The sequence below is a fragment of the Rhinichthys klamathensis genome, unplaced genomic scaffold (genome assembly GCF_029890125.1).
Source record: "Rhinichthys klamathensis goyatoka isolate OS25496 unplaced genomic scaffold, OSU_Roscu_1.1 h1tg000274l_1, whole genome shotgun sequence".
Classification (NCBI taxonomy): domain Eukaryota; kingdom Metazoa; phylum Chordata; class Actinopteri; order Cypriniformes; family Leuciscidae; genus Rhinichthys; species Rhinichthys klamathensis.
In genome coordinates, this window is record NW_026606793.1 from 708804 (window position 1) to 719000 (window position 10197).

General features: G+C 44.9%; 1 pseudogene; it reads right to left on the reverse strand.

Annotated features, from left to right (window-relative positions):
• Positions 1-6422: 6422 nt before the first annotated feature.
• LOC130102525 (zinc finger protein 492-like) lies at positions 6423-9075 on the reverse strand (annotated as a pseudogene).
• Between the last annotated feature and the right edge of the window lie 1122 nt (positions 9076-10197).

A 10197-nucleotide genomic window follows, 5' to 3' on the forward strand; every position in this document is an offset into this window, starting at 1 on the left:
TTCCACTCACTACTACAAGTCTACATCCCTACCAGAAGCCTACGATCGGTCAATGAGCGACGGCTCGTGGTACCATCACAGCGGGGCACAAAATCACTCTCCAGAACATTCTCATTCACGGTTCCATGCTGGTGGAATGATCTCCCCACCCTCATCCAGAATGCAGAATCCCTGACAACATTCAAAAGACAACTGAAAACTCATCTCTTCCGGGAGCACTTAACTTAAAAAAAAAAAAAAAAAAAAAAAAAAAAAATCCTTTCCTCTAAATCCTCGCTTGCCTGGCTAATGCTACTCCGAGCTATGTCTGAACTTTGTATTTTGAGCACTTCTTGCGTTGCTTTTGCCTCTTCACGATGACTCGCTTGGTTTAGTCCTCAGTTGTAAGTCGCTTTGGATAAAAGCGTCTGCTAAATGACAAAATGTAAATGATTTGGCGCCACCTATTGGCGGTTTTAACTTCATAATAGGCTAAATGCCAACGGCTGTTATATAACTTATATAAAGGGGATGCCAGTTTGAAGAATGTTATTTGGTGGCATAGGAACCATTATACTTGAATTGTGAATTGTTTAATACCTTTTAATGGTCTTCTGTGTGTTTGAGGCATATTTATTTTGTCATGCTTTAATGTTGGCCTAATTTCAGTTACATTTACATTTTAGGCTATGTAGTTTGAAATTGTATTTATTTTTATTTTTTAGATTTTTATTGTAGTAACCACTCAGCTGTATGTGGAAATGCATATTTAAAAAAAATATGTTGCAAATAAAACCATAGTCCACAACTTATGTAGTTTTAACTTATTTTAATATATAAATTCAGTGAAATCATCAAACGTTTGTATGACTTGCCAGTGACTTGTGACCCAAGCTACGACTTGACTTGACTTGCTTGACATAAGGCAGTGACTTGACTTGACTTGCTTGCTTTTATAAAAAATTGACTTCGACTTGCTTGAGACTCGAAGGTTAAGACTTGAGACTTGCTTGTGACTTGCACATGTGTGACTTACTCCCACCTCTGATAAAAACACACTCGCTGTTGTCTGGCTAGATCTTGCTAAAGCCTACCCGAGTGTACCTCATCAACTGATCCAAAGGGCCCTGGAACACTACCAATTACCAACAGAGGTGGTTAAGCTGGTGATGTCACACATGGATTCACTGAAAATGAGGTTCACAGTGGGAAACTTCACCACCAAATGGCAGAGGCTAGAGAAGGGCATCATGGCAGGATGCACTATTTCAGTGGTCCTTTTCGTGGCTGCCATGAATCTTCTCCTAAAAGCAGGAGAGATGCAGTGTAGAGGTCCTAAAGCAGACGACGGAACAAGACATCCTGCGTGCCGGGCTTTCATGGACGATGTGACTGTGATGACCCCAGCAATTCAAGGAACTCAGTGGATCCTAAGTGCACTAGAAAAGATGGCGACATGGGCAAGGATGCAATTTAAACCGGAGAAATCCAGGAGCCTCAGTTTCCACAAAGGAAAGTTGATGAGGAACACCTTCAGCATCCAAGGCTCAGAGATCCCAATAATCCAAGACCAAGGGATCCGATGTCTTGGAAAAAACTATGACCACTCCCTGAAGGACATCGGCAGTCTCAAAGACACCAAAGTCCAACTGAACATCTGGCTTAAGGCAATTGACACCAGCCAGTTGCATGGGAGGTTCAAGGTATGGTGCTTCCAGTATGGCATTATACCCAGACTGCAATGGCCCTTCCTGCTGTACGACTTTCCTATGACACAAGTGGAAGCAATGGAGAAGGTGTGCAGTAAGTTTGTGCGGAAATGGCTGGGTGTTCCCCCTTCCTTTAGTTCAGTGAACCTGTACAGCAAGACCTCCAAGCTCCACTTGCCTGTTTCATCAGTAGCTGAAGAATACAAGGCCACCAAGGCAAGAGCAGTCAGCACGCTGCTCCTGTCAAAGGATGGTTAAGTCCAGCACGCCGGTAAGTCTATTAGTTGCGGCAGGAAGTGGAAGCCCCAAGTAGCGGTGTCGGAAGCTGAAACACACTGGAAACATCAGGAGATTGTCGGAGTGGTCTGCCAAGGCCGCATGGGACTTGGACATTATAACACCAAGAGGTGGAGCAAGGCCAACACCAAAGGCAAGAGAGAGCTTGTGGTGCAGAGGGTCCGAGAGGCAGAAAAAGAACACCGCCGTGTGAAAGCGGTAGGGCTTGCCTCTCAGGGGCAGTGGATGCTGTGGGACCAGGCACTTGAGCGATCACTGTCCTGGAAGGAAATCTGGGAAACTGACCAAGGCAAGCTGACTTTCTTGCTACGTGCTGTGGCTGACCTCTTGCCAACCCCAAGTAATTTAAAGATCTGGGGCAAGGAAGAAGATCCATCATGTAAGCACTGTGGAGCAGTGCTATGTACGCTGAACCATATCTTGACAGCATGCCCCAAAGCTCTGGGAGACGGTCGATACAGGTGGAGACACGACAAGGTACTGACAGAAGTCGCCAATTGGGTGGATCTGCAGAAGGTTAAAGCCAACAACAACCGGGCTCCACATTCTCCAAAATCCATCAACTTCCACCATGAAGGTAACCATACTCCCAAGTTAAAGGCAACTGCCAAGCACCCACCATCCATTCTACAGCGAGCTTTTGATTGGGAGATGCAAGTGGACCTGGGAAATAGGCTTGTCTTCCCACAAGACATTGCAGTGACCTCGCTCCGCCTGGATTTGGTTCTGATTTCCAGGAGCATTAAGACCATCTTAGTAGCTGAACTTACGGTGCCATGGGAGGACAGGCTTGCGATCTCGCATCAAATTAAGAAGGCCAAGTACCAGGACTTGATCGATGAGGCTCTTATCAAAGGATGGCACGCAACCATGTTTTCCATCGAAGTTGGCTGTCGTGGTTTCCCAGCAACGTCTTTGCGCTATTTCCTACAGAAGGTTGGCCTGGATCCAAAACAGCTGAAGAAAGCCACCAGGGAGATATCCCTGGCAGCCGAGACTAGCTCAAGATGGTTGTGGCTGAGGAGAGCCCACAGTTGGAACCCCTCTGCAGGCAAAGGCTAAATGTTCTTTGCTGCCCCACTCAGGTGAAGCGTACAGGTTAAGGGGCGAAACGCTAATGAGCCTGAGACATCTGCTGACGATGTAGAGGGGTCTTCAACAATGTGGATGCTCCGCCCACCTTCTCACTAGGGCTGTAACGATACACCAAACCCACGATTCGATTCGTATCATGATTTTTGACCCACGATTCGATTCGTATCGCAATTCTATCACGGGGGTGGGGCTTGAGGGGGCGGGGCTTGTGGTGAAAAAAAGAGATTTTGAGAGAAGAAAAAAAATACCAGTATTTTTATTAAATAACATTAGGAAAACCTGTATAATCTAAACACCAAAGAACAATAATAACTATGCAAATTATTAAACTATACTAGGCAGTGTAGGTTGCTGCTTTTGGGCTGTGTTCTGTACTCCAACTAAATTGATTTCGGGATGGTGCCGTAGGATATGCATCTGCATGTTGGACGTGTTGCCGGTCAATTGAGGATTAATTTAATGCACTTTCTGAGAATTTATATTTCAAGTTTTGGCTGCAAATTTCAATTGCTTAAACTGGTTAGACTTAAAAAGACTTCAGTCACGATGCACTGCTGGCCCGATTGTGCAAGTGAATATTCCGTCATGTCCCGACCTTACAGTCTATGGTCCCGACTCCAAAACGCGAGTGTGTAGGCTATTATCGCCGCAGCGATTGATGCCTGCCTTGCACAACACATTATGAGAAGAGATAGGAGACGCGCAGCACCGCTGAACACTCACGCTGTTTGTGAAATTGCGTCTGGAAGATAGTTGTTAAAAGAATGATTTGATTTTATTATCTGTGTGGATTACGATTGCGGGAATTTCCCGCATTATAAATGGGAGACCTGCGGGAATGATTAGAATTATGCGCAATACCCGCGCCCAAATTCGAGCCCTGGTTCTGGACAGGAAGGATAACTCTGGGAGTTGGAAGGGGTGTGATCGCGATTCTGCCTTCTCACATCGCGATACAGGATCGTGGACCTGAGTATCGCGATTTCGATTTTATATCGCGTATCGTTACAGCCCTACTTCTCACCGTGAAATACCATCACAAAGTCACCATATCCAAGTAGCTCTTGCAATTCCTGCTTTTAGCAAAGCATCTTTGATGTTTATCTTACCTTTGATTTGTTGCTGAAGTTGGCTAATCCCACAGATCCAGCTCATGTACAAAGCAGCAATCTTAAATACGATCAGACCATCACATTTTCCAATTCAGTCGGGCCTTGCCGTCCTCTGGGAAAGTTCCCTTAAAATCCAGAAGGGAGCTCTTTTCAAGCCCAATGGTATAACGATGACCCCTGGCTGGAATATTCTCCACTGAATGATGCCATGCATTGCTTTAGCTGCAGGAATTTTATGAATGAGGAAAGATTTCAGAGCAGGACAGGATGGAAGTCTGTAGGGATAAACTTGTGGAGGCAGACCAAAGTGAAGATTAAGGAGCACCGCAGCAGTGAATTGCATATGCTAGGCATGATTAGGTGGAATGCCTTTACAAAAGATACACTGCAGAGGGCTTTTGCAGTAGCTGATTCTCAGATGGAAGCAGCCAAAGCAAGAGAGAGGCAGAAAAACAGAGAGATTATGTTCAGTTTAATAAACATCACATTATATCTGGCAAAACAAGCTTTGGCCTTTAGGGGAAATGAAGAAGGCTTGTCAAGTTTAAATAGAGGAAATGTTCTGAACCTGGTGGATTTGCTTGGCCAATATGACAGCGTACACAGGCTTCATCTTGATGCAGTCAAGGACAAGCAAGCATCAAACCAAAGGTGCCAGGTGTCTCTCCTGTTCAATAGGACACAAAACTACCTTTATGTGAAACAAATCATACAGAAGGAAGTGACAGAAGCATCACAATTTTCTATTTTGCTGGACGAGACCACTGATGTGTCATATATTGAGCAGGTGTCCTTTGTTGTGCGATATGTCCACAATATGACTATAAAGGAACGCTTTGTCTAACTATGTGATGTGGCATCAACAACGGGAGAGGCACTGGAGAATTAAGCTACTTGAGCAAAACAACTTCAACATTCAAGATGTCTGTGGACAGGGATATGATGGAGCTGCCAATATGAGTGGACGCTACAATGGGCTGCAGTACCGGATTCAGAGACAAAATGAGAGAGCATTATATGTGCACTGCCATGCACATTGTTTAAATCTCGTTTTAGTTGAGAGTGCAAAATCCAACAAGCACTTTGTGGATTTCTTCACAGTCGTTGAAAGGCTGTACACATTCATTGCCAACTCTACAAAGCGCCATGCTGCATTTGTGGATATGAATCCAGACCAACGTGTCCTTGAACTACAGAGGCTTTTAGACACCCGGTGGAGCTGCAGGGAAGATGCTTTAAAGACAATTAGGAAGGTCCTCCCTGCTGCCCTACAGTACTTGAGAGATCTGATACCCCTTTTCCACCAAAAAAGAACAGGTTCGGAACTGGTGGTGGTTCAAAGTTGGTTCAACTTGCGAACCTTCTCAGAACCTGTTTGTTTTTCCACTGACTAGAGAGCCCAGCGAACGACATCGTTACGTCACTGTGTACGTTGCCATACGTCTTAGCTTTCGTCAACTTCAAGCATAACAATTACAATAGCGGACTACATCGGATCCACGAATGTGGTTCTTTCTTCAAATGTTTCTCCTGGCTTTGCGATCCTATATTGGGGTCAGAAGAAGACGTTTAGAACACATTTGTGCTGCTCGTCTGGATTACTATAGAGACGGAGGTTACGTTCGAGAAGAAGTTCGACAATAACCCTGCCCCGACGTAAGCATGACGTGGTAAAAGAATGATTCTAGTCCAGCAAAGAGTTGGTGCCACTTTGGAACCAATTTTCCTGGCCGAGAACTGGTTCTTTGGCTGTCGAAACACAAAAAACTGGTTCGTAAGTGGCCCTTTTTTCAGGTCAGAGCAACTGCCCCTCAAAATTCCTGTGCACGTCCCTGAAACTTGGTGCAAGGAACATTAATGAAACCTTATTGTAAAGCTTTAAAATGCTTTCTCATTGGATCTCCCAGCGCTGTGTAGTAATGTTGTTGCGTGATCGAGATCGGCTCACGAGTAAACCGCTGTCTAGTATTGCTCTGAGATGATAAACTGTTTGCACTGCGCAGCTCAGACGAGTAGCGGGGTTTCATTCTGCTTTGGTTTGCCGTGTGATGTTTCTAGTATGCAGCAGAAATGGCAGCTCTCTCGCACCGGCAGGAAAAAAAGGCCGCAAAATGTGACCATTTAGTATAGTGCTGTATTTCTGCTTTACATGAGTGCCAACTACTGTCGTGTTGGTTTTTGTTTGTTTTTTGCATTGATCTGAAATGACAAATTACACATTCCTGTTGGTTGAACAGAGTTAATAGATACCAATCAATCAACAAATTGTCCTGTGCTCACCACACACCAGCTATAGGGGGAGAGGAGAGATTTGGCTATAGGGTGATGTGTGGCTAACTTACACAGAAGAGACTTTGTTGCTCAGCACATGAAAATAAACTACATACCATGGATCTTCATGTGTAGCTTCAGGTGACTTTTAAAAGAGAAACTCGACCCGCTCTGATCACACGCGTGTAGTTTCTCTCCAGTGTGGATCCTCTCATGTGCTATCAGATTTGCTGAACTACTGAATCTCTTGTCACAGTGTGAACACTTGTAAGGTTTTTCTCCAGTGTGGATCCTCTCATGTGTTTTCTGATCTGTTGACTGTCTGAATCTCTTGTCACAGTGTGAACACTTGTAAGGTTTTTCTCCAGTGTGAATTCTCTGGTGCCGTTTTAATTTTTGTCCGCTGTAGTAAAAGTCTTCTCACACTCAAAGCACATGTACTCTCTCACACCAGTATGAGTTTTCTCATGTCCATGTAAATTAGTCAGCAGTGAAAAACTCTTTCCACACACAGAACATGAATACGGCTTCTCCTTTGTGTGAACTCTCAGGTGTGTCTTCAGCTCTGATGCCCTAAGAAATGTTTTGCCGCATTGATCACATGAGAACGTCTTCTCTCCGTTGTGGATCCTCATGTGAACATTAAGGGATGATGATTGACTGAAACTCTTCCCACACTGATCACATGTGAACGGCTTCTCTCCAGTGTGGATCATCATGTGTAGCTTCAGGTGACTTTTAAAAAAGAAACACGTCCCGCACTGATCACATGTGTGCGGCTTCTCTCCAGTGTGGATCATCTCGTGTCTTTTCAGAGATGCTGATCGACCGAATCTCTTGTCACAGTGTGAACACTTGTAAGGTTTTTCTCCAGTGTGAATTCTCTGGTGCAGTTTTAAACCGTCCGCTGTAGTAAAAGTCTTCTTACACTCAAAGCACACATACTCTCTCACACCAGTGTGGATTTTCTCATGTTTGTATAAATATTGCAGCAGTGAAAAACTCTTTCCACACACAGAACATGAATGCGGCTTCTCCTTCGTATGAACTGCCAGGTGTGTCTTAAGGGCTGATGCACAGAGAAATGTTTTGCCGCATTGATCACATGTGAACGGCTTCTCTCCGGTGTGGATCCTCATGTGAACATTAAGGGATGATGAATGACTGAAACTCTTCCCACATTGATCACATGAGAACGGCTTCTGTCCGGTGTGAACTCTAATGTGAATCTCAAGAAAATGTTTGCTTTTGAGACTCTTTCCACACTGAGTGCAGGTGAAAGATTTCTTGGCTCTTCTTTTCTTTAAAAATTTATTTTTACTCTTTGAGCGACTCAAAGGTTTTCCTCCAGGTTGAATATGATGTTCCTCCTCCACTTTACTCAGTTCTTCTCTCTCCTCCTTCACTTCACTCAGTTCTTCTCTCTCCTCCTCCACTTCACTCAGTTCTTCTCTCTCCTCCTTCACTTCACTCAGTTCTTCTCTCTCCTCCTCCAGTTCACTCAGTTCTTCACTCTCCTCCTCCACTTCACTCAGTTCTTCTCTCTCCTCCTCCAGTTCACTCAGTTCTTCTCTCTCCTCCTTCACTTCACTCAGTTCTTCTCTCTCCTCCTTCACTTCACTCAGTTCTTCTCTCTCCTCCTCCAGTTCACTCAGTTCTTCTCTCTCCTCCTCCACTTCACTCAGTTCTTCACTCTCCTCCTCCAGTTCACTCAGTTCTTCTCTCTCCTCCTTCACTTCACTCAGTTCTTCACTCTCCTCCTCCACTTCACTCAGTTCTTCTCTCTCCTCCTTCACTTCACTCAGTTCTTCACTCTCCTCCTCCACTTCACTCAGTTCTTCTCTCTCCTCCTCCTCTTCACTCAGTTCTTCTCTCTCCTCCTCCACTTCACTCAGTTCTTCTCTCTCCTCCTTCACTTCACTCAGTTCTTCTCTCTCCTCCTCCACTTCACTCAGTTCTTCTCTCTCCTCCTCCACTTCTCTCAGTTCTTCACTCTCCTCCTCCACTTCACTCAGTTCTTCTCTCTCCTCCTTCACTTCACTCAGTTCTTCACTCTCCTCCTCCACTTCACTCAGTTCTTCTCTCTCCTCCTTCACTTCACTCAGTTCTTCACTCTCCTCCTCCACTTCACTCAGTTCTTCTCTCTCCTCCTTCACTTCACTCAGTTCTTCTCTCTCCTCCTTCACTTCACTCAGTTCTTCTCTCTCCTCCTCCACTTCTCTCAGTTCTTCACTCTCCTCCTCCACTTCACTCAGTTCTTCTCTCTCCTCCTCCACTTCACTCAGTTCTTCTCTCTCCTCCTCCACTTCACTCAGTTCTTCTCTCTCCTCCTTCACTTCACTCAGTTCTTCTCTCTCCTCCTTCACTTCACTCAGTTCTTCACTCTCCTCCTCCACTTCACTCAGTTCTTCTCTCTCCTCCTCCACTTCTCTCAGTTCTTCACTCTCCTCCTTCACTTCACTCAGTTCTTCTCTCTCCTCCTTCACTTCACTCAGTTCTTCACTCTCCTCCTCCACTTCACTCAGTTCTTCTCTCTTCTCTTCCACTTCACTCAGTTCTTCTCTCTCCTCCTTCACTTCACTCAGTTCTTCACTCTCCTCTGTGTCTTCCATCAGGTCTGACATGAAAGAAACAATTATTACATTTAATGTTTCAGTACATCAAAATAATTCAAAGAGAGAAATATAATGTGAAAGGACATGAAAGTGAGCCCTGATGTAATGGTAGAAAGTAGACAACGGTTATTGAATATGATGTTCCTCCTCCACTTTACTCAGTTCTTCTCTCTCCTCCTCCACTTCACTCAGTTCTTCACTCTCCTCCTCCACTTCACTCAGTTCTTCTCTCTCCTCCATCACTTCACTCAGTTCTTCACTCTCCTCCTCCACTTCACTCAGTTCTTCACTCTCCTCCTCCACTTCACTCAGTTCTTCTCTCTCCTCCATCACTTCACTCAGTTCTTCACTCTCCTCCTCCACTTCACTCAGTTCTTCTCTCTCCTCCTTCACTTCACTCAGTTCTTCTCTCTCCTCCTCCACTTCACTCAGTTCTTCTCTCTCCTCCTCCACTTCACTCAGTTCTTCTCTCTCCTCCTCCACTTCACTCAGTTCTTCACTCTCCTCCTTCACTTCACTCAGTTCTTCTCTCTCCTCCTTCACTTCACTCAGTTCTTCACTCTCCTCCTCCACTTCACTCAGTTCTTCTCTCTTCTCTTCCACTTCACTCAGTTCTTCTCTCTCCTCCTTCACTTCACTCAGTTCTTCACTCTCCTCTGTGTCTTCCATCAGGTCTGACATGAAAGAAACAATTATTACATTTAATGTTTCAGTACATCAAAATAATTCAAAGAGAGAAATATAATGTGAAAGGACATGAAAGTGAGCCCTGATGTAATGGTAGAAAGTAGACAACGGTTATTGAATATGATGTTCCTCCTCCACTTTACTCAGTTCTTCTCTCTCCTCCTTCACTTCACTCAGTTCTTCACTCTCCTCCTTCACTTCACTCAGTTCTTCTCTCTCCTCCTCCACTTCACTCAGTTCTTCTCTCTCCTCCTTCACTTGACTCAGTTCTTCTCTCTCCTCCTCCACTTCACTCAGTTCTTCTCTCTCCTCCTCCACTTCACTCAGTTCTTCTCTCTCCTCCTCCACTTCACTCAGTTCTTCACTCTCCTCCTCCACTTCACTCAGTTCTTCTCTCTCCTCCTCCACTTCACTCAGTTCTTCTCTCTCCTC